This window comes from Crocodylus siamensis, chromosome 4 (assembly GCF_052110815.1).
Source record: "Crocodylus siamensis isolate JL-2025a chromosome 4, ASM5211081v1, whole genome shotgun sequence".
NCBI classification, from domain to species: Eukaryota; Metazoa; Chordata; order Crocodylia; family Crocodylidae; genus Crocodylus; species Crocodylus siamensis.
Window position 1 is genome coordinate 41,684,709 of NC_143398.1, and position 11,464 is coordinate 41,696,172.

Consider the following 11,464-nt stretch of genomic DNA (forward strand, 5'->3'; position numbering starts at 1 on the left):
TTATTTCAACCAGTCTCAATGATGAATAATCAGGGTCAGGAGAAGGTAAAAAATGTATGACACCCCCATTGTTGCACAGCAGCAAGACAGAAAAGTGGATTAGACAGTCACAGTTAAATAATACTATCTGACATAGCTATAGGGCACAGTAAGTGTCACAAAAGTGTTCACAACGGTTCAAAACAACATCATGTTATTGTCAGCAGTGGTACTGCCTTTTCCATCACCTCTTCACTAGATACCGAGAGCACGAGGGATGGAAGGTCACTGAAAAATGTACAGAAAGCTCATATAAGGAAAAAATGAAGTATGCCAATGACATATATGAAGTACGGTCTTTTTTAATGAGATCTTCTGCAGCTCTCTCTTTCACATGTTGGTTAGTGTAAGAACAGTTTTCTGACATACCTGTAGACACAAGAGACAGCATACGGACATTCAACCACTTGCCTGTGCCTGGAAAGCAGACATACAGACATCGACATGCCATCTTGTGCCCTTGAATATTTGCATTTGGAATTAGTTATGGGTGGAAAATTGCAAGCATAAAAAAAAGAGATATTAAGGACTTAGGACCTATCAAGTATCATATGCAATAGCATATCCAGGAAAATCGTATTTCTTTTCCATTGCACAAACTCAGCAGATCCACCTCCAACAATGGAAATGATCATAATAATTACATATATGTAAATAATGACAATGAAGAGGAATGGAAACATTAGCTACAAACAAAAGATTGGAAACAGAAAGGTGCATAACTTTTACTGCAACAAATGTGGAAATGAGCTACTTTGATGAAGAAATTGTCAGGCATTCATTTGGGACATGATTCTGCAGACATTGCAATAAGGAGGAAAATCCAAACAACAACCATTGCAAAACAAGGTTCTAAACTATGCCGCAACTTGGGACATTGACAGATATTTTTCTAGATGCCTTCCTGGATATAGTAGTGCATGTGTTCATATATCGTAATAAAGAAGTGTGTGAAAATTATGGTACGTATGATTTTAATAATATTATTGTCTCATCTTGGAAATTCTAAGTGGAGGATTTTTGTTTTATTTTTTCTTAAAAATGACCCTCTTATGTTCCTTGAGTTGCCAAATTATCATGATCCATCTGTTCAGATGAATCATTTCTAGCTCATTAAGTACAATCATTTCCTTTCCATTCATTTTTTTCAAGTTTATGTACTTTTAAAAACTCCTACAGTCCATTAAGAGTCCTCATCATAGATTTCCCAGTAATCAACATGTCTTTCATTTAAACATACTCACACACAACCCCATTAGCCATTATAGATAGACACTTTGAGGACAGGTGTTTATCTTTGTGCCTGATACTGCTGCTCATCTTGCTATGATCTGAAGTATTATGTGTGAGGAAATGCAATGATACAATGGATGTTAAGGATGGAGCTTCAATTTTTGATGTGAATTTGCTGGCTGTTGTGAATTTCCATTAGGATTAATTATTCAGTGCCCCCTAGTGATGGTCAAACCTTAAAGTGTGAAGTTCAATTAGGCTCAGTACCAAAGACTTGCTTACTCAGACTGTATACCTCTACACACACACATTCCATCTTCATGAAATTCATGCTTGCTTGCTTGCTCTCTCTCAATTCCCTTCCTCTTTGGCCTCTATGATACCTTCCTCATGCATTCAACAGGTCCTGAGTACCCCCTGTAATTCTGATGACGATGACGAAGATATTGTTAGAAAGTCACATTTCCCACCCCAGTTCCCAAATAGCCAAATCATTTAATAGCACTAATAGATCTTCATCCTTCACTCTTCCATGGTGGAAGAATGGCAGGAAAAAGCTGTGGCTGACCTATGGAGTTCCTATCCCCCATCTACAATAGGAAGTGCTCTGGGAAGCTGTGTTGTGAGCAAATTATATTATACCACATGACTCAGACCATGCATCATATCATTGGAAGCCCATGGTAGAGATTCTGAGCTGTATAACAGGATTATCTAAATTCTTGTGATGGGAAAGTTCAGTAATACCTACTGGTTGCTAATGGAAAAGGAGACACCAATTTGCTGCATGGAACATGTACGAGGAATGAGTTTGGAGGAATTCTTGACTACTGTGAACTCTTCAAACTATAGATGTTTGGATCCAGTTCAGACAGGAAGAAGTATAGCTTGGTTTGTCTATTGAGCCTAATTTCACTTTAATCAAAAGGCCCTATCACTTTCACAATATTGTAGAACAGTAGGCCCCACCAGAATATGAACTGTAGCAACATTTTGAGAGAATTATACTGGCACATGTCCACGAGGGGCCAGCAGGGGAGATTATGCTTAGGGGCAACCAACATGGGTTCATTAGAGGCAGGTCCTGTCAGACCAACCTGGTGGCCTTCTAGGACCAGGTCACAAAATCCTTAGCTGCAGGGGTAGCAGTGGACATAGTCTTTCTGGACTTTTGGAAGGCCTTTGACACTGTTTCTCACCCCATTCTCATTTAAAAACTAGGGGACTGTGGTGTCAACACCTACACAGTCAAATGGGTCACTAACTGGCTGGAGGGCCGCACCCAGAGAGTGGTGGTGGATGGGTCCTATTCGATCTGGAGGGATGTGGGCAGAGGGGTTCTGCAGAGCTCGGTCCTCGGGCCCACACTGTTCAACATCTTCATCAGTGACTTGGATGAGGGGGTAAAAAGCACCCTGTTCAAATTTGCTGATGACACTAAGATGTGGGGGGACGTGGGCATGCTAGAAGGAAGGAATAGGCAATTGGACCTAGACAGGTTACAGGGGTGGGCGGAAGAGAACAGGATGGGTTTCAACACCGACAAGTGCAAGGTGCTGCACCTGGGGAGGAAGAACCAGCAGCATACCTACAGGCTGGGGAACTCCCCTCTCGTCAGTGCAGAGGCAGAACAGGATCTTGGGGTCATCATTGATGCCAGGATGAACATGGGCTGGCAGTGTGGAGAGGCAGTCAGGAAGGCCAACCATACCTTGTCATGCATCCACAGATGCATCTCAAGCAGATCCAAGGAGGTGATCCTCCCCCTCTATGCGGCACTGGTCAGGCCACAGCTGGAGTACTGCATCCAGTTCTGGGAGCCGCACTTCAGGAGGGATGTGGACAACATGGAGAGGGTTCAGAAGAGGGCCACTCGCATGATCAGGGGACAACAGGGCAGGCCTTATGAGGAGAGGCTATGGGACCTGAACCTGTTCAGCCTCCACAAGAGAAGGCTGAGGGGGGATCTTGTGGCCTGTTACAAACTAGTCAGAGGGGACCAGTAGGCACTGGGGGAGTCCCTGTTCCCCCAAACACTACCAGGAGTGACAAGAAATAACAGTCACAAGCTGGCAGAGGGTAGATTCAGGCTAGACATCAGGCGCTACTTCACTGTCAGGGCGGCTAGGATCTGGAACCAACTTCCAAGCGAAGTAGTGCTGGCTCCTACCCTGGGGGTCTTTAAGAGGAGGCTAGACAATCACCTTGCTGGGGTCGTTTGACCCTAGTACTTTTTCCTGCCATGGCAGGGGGTCGGACTTGATGATCTGCTCAGGTCCCTTCTGACCCTACCAACTATGAAACCCAAAAATAATACACATAGGACTTCCATCCTTTATTTCTTAGAGGGAACCACATTAATATGCTCAGGCTCACAACACTACTATCTCCCATTCCAGAAGCAGAGCCATGTTTGCTGAGGGCAGGGTAAGGAGCACTGATTCTCAGCAGAGCTAATTAGCCAACCTGTAGTGTGGTTTGACCACACAGACATTGCATTTAGCTCAGGAAGCAATGTGTGTAGAACACTAAGGTATGTCTGAGCTTGTGATATAGATATAAGACAAGACAGTGAACTATCAAAGCTGCTCTGTAGCAGAGAAGGAAGATAGAGATTCCCAAAACATATTTAATCAATGGTGCATTTTGGTGCAAACAAGATAGTAATAGTTCACTATCTTGTTTGCAATGACGGCCTGTTACCAAGATTGAAAGGGAGGCAAAATTAATCTCAGGAAACATCCACACAAGTGCACATGTGTGTTTCCCTGGGGACAAATAGCAGCGGCACATGCCCCTGAATGGGGCGGATTAACCTAGGTAGTATAGGGGAGGCTGGGTCCAGCACCTGGGCTGGCCCCAGCAGCCTTACCTAGGGTTTTGGGGGCCTCCCAGGTCTGCAGCAGCCACAATCTGGCAGTGATCCTGGCTGGCAGTTGGCCTGTGGCTCTGGCCAATTAGGCTTTAGTTTCAGGTGGCACATGCTGCAGCCATGTGTGTCACCCCGCTTTTTTTTGCTGCATTTTTTTTAGATACGGGAGGTCCCAGTAACTAATTTTGCCTCTGCACTGCAAATATGCAGCACAGAGAACCCTTTCACATGCACCACATCCATTCTATGCTGCCTCAAAAGTCTTTAGGGTATGGCAATGTGCACATGCACGCTCATCTGGATGTACCCATTAAAGGGCAAATATATAATAGCCTGCCCCTGTGCAAAATTCCTTCCTAAACTCAGTTAGCTTAGTGGTTATCTTATTGCTTGAAACATTTGGGGGAAATACACATGTATATCATAACTATATACTTATTTAGTACAAAAGTTTCAGCCTAGATAGTTTGCCATGCTTTCAGTTTACCCTTAAGACTAAGTCACAAAAAGGAGCAAGGAGAGGAGGCCCTACCCACCTTTTACATGAACCTGTCTTTTAAATTAAGTTTTTTTCAGGCACTCAACAAAAGCACACTTAGGTACCTAAGTACCTTCTATGTACCTTAGAGGTAAAACTGTATTTCGGTCTTTGAGTTCAGTTCAAGCAACTTCTTTTTGTCATGAAAACATGACAGGATCCAAACAGTCTATTCATAATCCTCCTTGTATCCCTCAGATTCACTATACTTTCTAAGAGGGCAGTATTCCTTCACAAAGTACTATAGCCCTAAACTCAACTAGAGGTAGAATCACAGAATCATAGAAAATTAGACTTGGAAGGGACTTCAGGAGGCCAGCAAATCCAACCCCCTACTCAAAGCAGGACCATCCTCAACTAGATCACCCCAGCCAAGGCTTTGTCCAGCTAGATCTTAAAAACCTCCTGAAAGGATGGAGATTCCCCAACCTCTCTGGGTAACCTGTTCCAGTGTTTTGCTACCCTCCTAGTCAGAAAGCCTTTCCTAATATCTAACCTAAACTTCCCTTGTTGCAACTTAAAACCATTGCTCCTTGTTCTGTCATCTGCCACCACTGAGAACAGGTAATCAGAGCCCAAATAAGATCATAATACTCCTCTTGGACAGGAACATTTTCAAGCTCTAATCTATCAATTGTGTAGAAAATAAATTTCTCCATGTGTGCATGTGTATAGGAAATTCTGTGTACATATGAACAAAAATTAGCAATCTCAGTTCTTATTTAATATATACAATCTATTAGGTATCACTTCAAAACCTGTAGCAGGATAAAGATATAAATATAAATATTGAAGAAAAATATAGAAAAATATAGAAAAATAAATATTGGAGACTTTACACCAGAAAGTTCCTGTATTTGTTAGGCAGATCAGATCAACCAAATGAGCTGAGATTGATTTAAGTTGATGGTATTCCATTTGTCAGGTAGTCATACAGCAGGTGTTTGCTATCTGAACATGTCCAGAATATAAGCTAAATATTTAAACTGTAATTGACTGGGGGCGGGGAAGCTGCTGCTGCTCTAGCACAAAAGCGATTCAGAGTGATCGCTATCATTGTCATTCTTTATTACCAGATTTTACGTGACATTCTCTGAAGTGATTTTTCTGTATCTATGTGCTATGTGGAGTACTTTGGATAAGGTTTTTGTTGGAATTTTTTTTTTCCATTTACAGATGACCTTTTTACTTAAGGTCAGATCCAGATGAATGTCCCATTGACTTTTTGTCTGGGAAGTCCCACAAGCCCAACAAACCTGTGGGGCCCTATGAAATGCTACATGAGGAATGTGTGTGACTGTGCTTTAAAAAACCTACAGATATACAGCAACCATATTCTTGGAAATTACAGAACCTTGCAGAGGCCCAGCACTTTTTGGGAGAAGGACTGCACTACGGTATGAAATCTATGAAATCATGGTTACATTAGAAAAATAGAAGTTGAAATGATGACTTTATCAAACTGCAGAGTTAATTTCTCTACAAGAAAGACTGCAGCCAAGTTAGAGAGCTGCTGCAATACATATTAACACATAATGGGTGCATCTGCACTTGGTGCTATGTCACCATAATGATGCACTATGGCAATGTAGCATCCTTGGGTATTTACATGTGACCAGCAGCTACTTCACGATAGTGGCACCCTCCCCTGTTATAGTCGCTATGGCGAAGTAGCTGCTAAAAATAAGCAGGTGCTACACGTACAGTGTAGTATGGACAGTTATTGTGCCATGCTTTAGTACTTTCAAAAGGAAGTACTAAAGCACGGCACAATAACAACATCACCATAGGGCAATGTGTAGATGCGCCCAATATATACTTTCAATTCTTCACTGGCTCCTCTTACGTCACCACATAAAACTCAAGTCTCTGTCTCTCTTAAAAGCCCCTCCTCAGCTCTGCTCCTGAATTCTTTGTTCTTGTTTCTTATTGCACTGCCTTCAGCTTCTTCCATTCTGCCATAGAAAAATGTTAAACCGAGCTTTCAAGAAAAAAAGATTCCTGAGTAGGTCTGTAAGTCACCAGTGTCAGCCCTTGTTTATGTTTAGGTCTAATATGACAATTCATAAAAACCTTTTGAAATCATAAAGCAATAACCTAAATTGCTTTCCTAAAAAAGGGGAAAACATCCCCCAAAAGAGACAAAGACAAACCATATATAAAGAAAAGTATCCAGACGGGAAACATATTTTACAATTACAAGTACCTACAGGCCAATACAATGTTGCTATATAAAAATATATCAACAAAATCCATGAAAGCATTTTTACAGTAGTTGATGTGAAGTACTCCAAGTTTCCAAAGGCCATTTTTTATAATCAGGGAACTAAGGGATTCCAAGTCAGGATTGTTGTTTCCTATACTTCTCTAGTAGTATCTACTCTGCTTTCAAACAACTTACAATACGAGGCTTCCACCACTTTCTTTTGATGTGAAATTCAGTCTAATGGACCTGTCTTTCAGGAACTTTTTCTGATACATACTGTTCTATTATTAATATAGGCTTCCTTGAACAACTGTACACAATTAGGTGTCTACAGGCCAGAGGTGAGATTGAGGCCTCATTGTGCTAGGTTCTATACAAATATGCTTAAGAACAGACACTGACTTGAAGAACTTACATTCTGAAAGAGGCAGAGAGAAAAGAAATATTATTCCTCAGCGTACAAAGATCAAGTACCTTGCCAAATGTCCCATAGGAAAGTCTCTGATACAGCTAGAAATTGTAACAGATCTAATTTGTCCTGCAGAGCACAAACAGGCCCAGGAGTGGAGTCCAGGAGGTGGGGGTCCAGGAGGTGGGGTGGGGGAACAAAGTAGAGGGCCAGATCAGGTCCCTATGAGCTGCAGCTTCTTTCCCAGGGCAGGGGCTGTAGCTCCTCCAAAAGCTCCTTCCCTCACCTCTCCCACATCCCATGTAGTATTCATATAGCCCTCAGAATATTTGAGCAGGTTCTAGATTGAAATAATTTTAAAGAAAATCTGGTCAAACTCATTAGAAAAATATAAACCTAAAAAAACTTAACATAAATTATTTTTCATTTTGGATTTAACCTGTTCTCATAATCACCAAGGACAACACTCATACTTGTTCACTTGATCAGACTGTTCGGAGCACTGGAAAGTCACAATACTGCAATGGTAAAACCCAAATATAAAATGTTTATGGTTATATTATTCCTTATTTTCACTATATTCGTTGACATGCCAATGACTCGTACTGTTTTCTGTGTCAGATGAATAGATTTTTAGGCCCTCATGCAGTCTGTGAAAGACAGAAATGTATCAACTAGTCTGACCTTTTACTTATTCTAGAATTTGACTGACTGGTTTCTTCTTTCTTTATAGTCTTGGCAGCTATTAGAAAGAACTGGAACATCCAGCTAATCGAAATACTGAATTTTGAAAAGGTGAAAGCAGCATAGCTTAGCTTACTACTATCTCTCATAAACCCATGTCAGGCATTGAAATTCAGATGTCTTGTTCTTGTGACAAAGATAAAAGCAAGAACAGGAAGAGCCAAAGGGATATCAAAAGAATGAATGGATTCATTCTCTCAACACAGATTTTAACAAAACAGTCAGATGGTACAAATTTAAACTGGCTCATTACAATATTAAAACTGTAATCTTTGCCACTTCTTAGATACCATATAGAAACAGTTCTTACTTTTTATCGTGTATAACAAAAGGGCGCTCTGCAGTCCTTATCTATTATGAATACATGCATTGCTCGGTTCACTGCTTATATATTTGTACAAACATGAATTACTTTAAGGAATAAGTGATTCTTTTACATTAATAATCATGAGGTTGAGGCAAATCTGTGCTTCTGATAAATACCCAGTTTCACTATTTTTGAAGAAACAAAGCTATGGTGAAATAACTGAAATGTTTTTCTAAACATGCATCCTTCCAAATGTGATGTCATTCTTTCTAACAATGGTTTATTATTATAGTTCTGGTTAACACCTTCTACTGTGGAAAGGAAAGACATTGCACTCACTGATTCTAAACTGGAATTATCATGATTAGTATGCATGCATGCACCTATAATTAGTTTCACTGACATCAACAAGGGCAAAGGTGAACTTGCATGATGCAAAGGCATTTTTTGCAGTATTTCACAACATACAAGACTACAAAATAGTGAGACAAAAATATTTTGAAGTCCAGTGTCTGATAGAAGGGAAGTGTGCAGAAAATCTAGGGGGAAGTTGGGTATCTCAACTGGGACATAGTAAAGCAAGGTTTTTTTTTTCTTTTTTGATAAAGTTGTCCAAGCAAACGTTAACACGTTAATAAAAATATGTAAATAAACATTATACATTGATATAATTGTGCCCATTGTATTATCAAGCTGTTTAACATGGCTTTTTAAATGACATCATCATATATAAGCAAATAAAGTGTCATTAAAAAGAACAAATAATCTATAATTTAAGTACAGATAAAAGTAGCTGGACTGACATCTGATCGTAGGAAGCAGTGATGGAATGCTATGTGCAAGAGAGCTGTATTTCAAATCTGCAAGAGGCTAAATGTCATTGAAACTATAGGATAAAGATAGAAATGTATTGAAGAGAGACAGAAAGAAGAGAGAGACAGAAATGAAACCCACTGAAGCATGGGGAGCCATACACAAGGCACAGATCTGGCAACCACAACATTGGTAACTGAAGATCGTTGTGAAAGAATAAAAGTGAATACAAGTTTGATAGGCGGGAAAGGTTTGTAATACTATTGTACGGAATTGCAAAAGCAGTTGTAATTGATGACATGCAAGTGAAGTTATTGAGAAACAGATCTGGTTATTAACACCATGAAAGCAAAGCAAAATAAATGTAATCATGGCACTTCTGTGCAATAATGCTCAAAGGCACTCTTATTTGTTGAAGTGAATGGACTGCTGGATAACGATGTACTATACTGTAACACGGAACAGAAAAACCAGGCCATTAATAAGTAATTAGGAGAACTGTTTTCACATTCATAAACACTTATGAAAGATTTTACCTCCATGTAAATTGAGGACCGATAGTTTAATACCAGAAACACTTACCCAGAAAGATTTCAATGGCACTGTTACCAGCATGCTCCGCCAATGCTCCACTTCCTATTTATCAGGGCTGTGCAAAATTTCACCAAGTGTTTTGTTTCGAAGCTGTTTCGACGTGTTTTGAGCTTGAAACAGTAAAAATGGAAATGAAACAAAAAGCACTGAAATAGCTTTGAAACTAAATGAGGGCACTCAAAACATTTTGAAAGTTTCAAAATGTAGCACAGTGGTGGGAGGCAGGGGAAAGCCAAGCTGCGCTCTGAGCAGCTCCACATGTAGCTCAGCCCGGCAAGGAGTACAGCCCTGGCTCTCCCCACCTGCCACTGGCAGGCTGCGCTTTGTGGGGCTGGCGGAGCCGATCAGAGGGCAGTGCTTGCTCTGCCTGCCTCCCACCACTGGGCTGCACTCTGATCAGTTCTGCCAGCCCCATGGAGCTCAGCCCGGCGGCGGGAGGTGGAGCACAGCGCTGGCTCTGTCTGCCTCCTGCCACCGAGCTGTGCTCCGTGGGGCTGGCAGAGCTGATCAGAGTGCAATGCCAGCTTGCTGCACTCTGATTGGCTCTGCCAGCCCCATGGAGCACAGCTCAGTGGTGGTGTCCACCTACCACTACTGGACTGTGGTCTGTGGGGCTGGTGGAGCCGATCGGAGTGCAGCACCAGCTCTCCCTGCCTCCTGCCACCAAGCTGTGCTCTGATTAACTCCACCAGCCCCTAGATCTGTGTGCCCCAGATCTGCGTGCCACATGACCAGAGGCTGCCGCTGCCAGCAAACTTTGCTTTGAAGACATTAAGGTGCAGTTTCTGGCAAACCTCTACACCTATCTCCTTGAAACTTGTCATGCTTCATGCCCTGAGAAGGGGATACTATCTCTGGAATTTGCATCTAAATCAGGCAACAAATGACAATGTTTTAGGCATTTTCATGATTCCCCATTATAGCCTATGGGCATAACATTGAAACAAGTCAAAACAGCAAAACAGTTTTGACAAAACAAAATGGGACGGTGCTTCGAAACAAAATGAAATGACAAAATGAAACGCTGTCCCTTCAAAATGGCAAAATGGACTTTGAAATGAACAATGGTGTTTTGCACAGCCCTGCTATTTATCTCTTCCCCTGGAATCTTAACTTTTCTGGTGGAAAATAGGAACAGAAAAAAAGTTGGACATTCTGTAAAGAGCCAGATGGAAGTTATTTGTCAAGTGATGTATTAGTACTTGGCACTGCAGTCTGATCCATGTGCACATAAAACTTCAGTAGAACTTCAAGCAGGCACATGGCTGTATCTGGAAAGACCAAGATGCGGGACCGAGGTCTTAGAGACAGAAGACCCTAGGAGGACTTTAGACAGATGCCACTGTAGCTACTGGCTGATGAAAGTACACTGGCTGAGAGAAAAGATATGAAATAATTTCAATTTACTAAGATACTTCAATAGTTTTAGTTACCTTAATGACAACGGAAAACATGGAAATTAAATTAAATTAAAAAATGTTGAATTTTATTTGTTCAGATGTAGAGCCCACTACTTTCTGAGCTATTTTAATAGAATGGATTGGGTTGAGAGGGAATATTTCACTGATGGTGTCCTTAGGAGTATTTTGAGCATGATTCATGACTGATTGTCAATGATTCTTTGAATATAGTGGGTTTGAGGCATCTGGCCCAACTCTCATGAACATCATATGGATTAGGACCCAAATAAAAGCAGCCAAATGTAATTG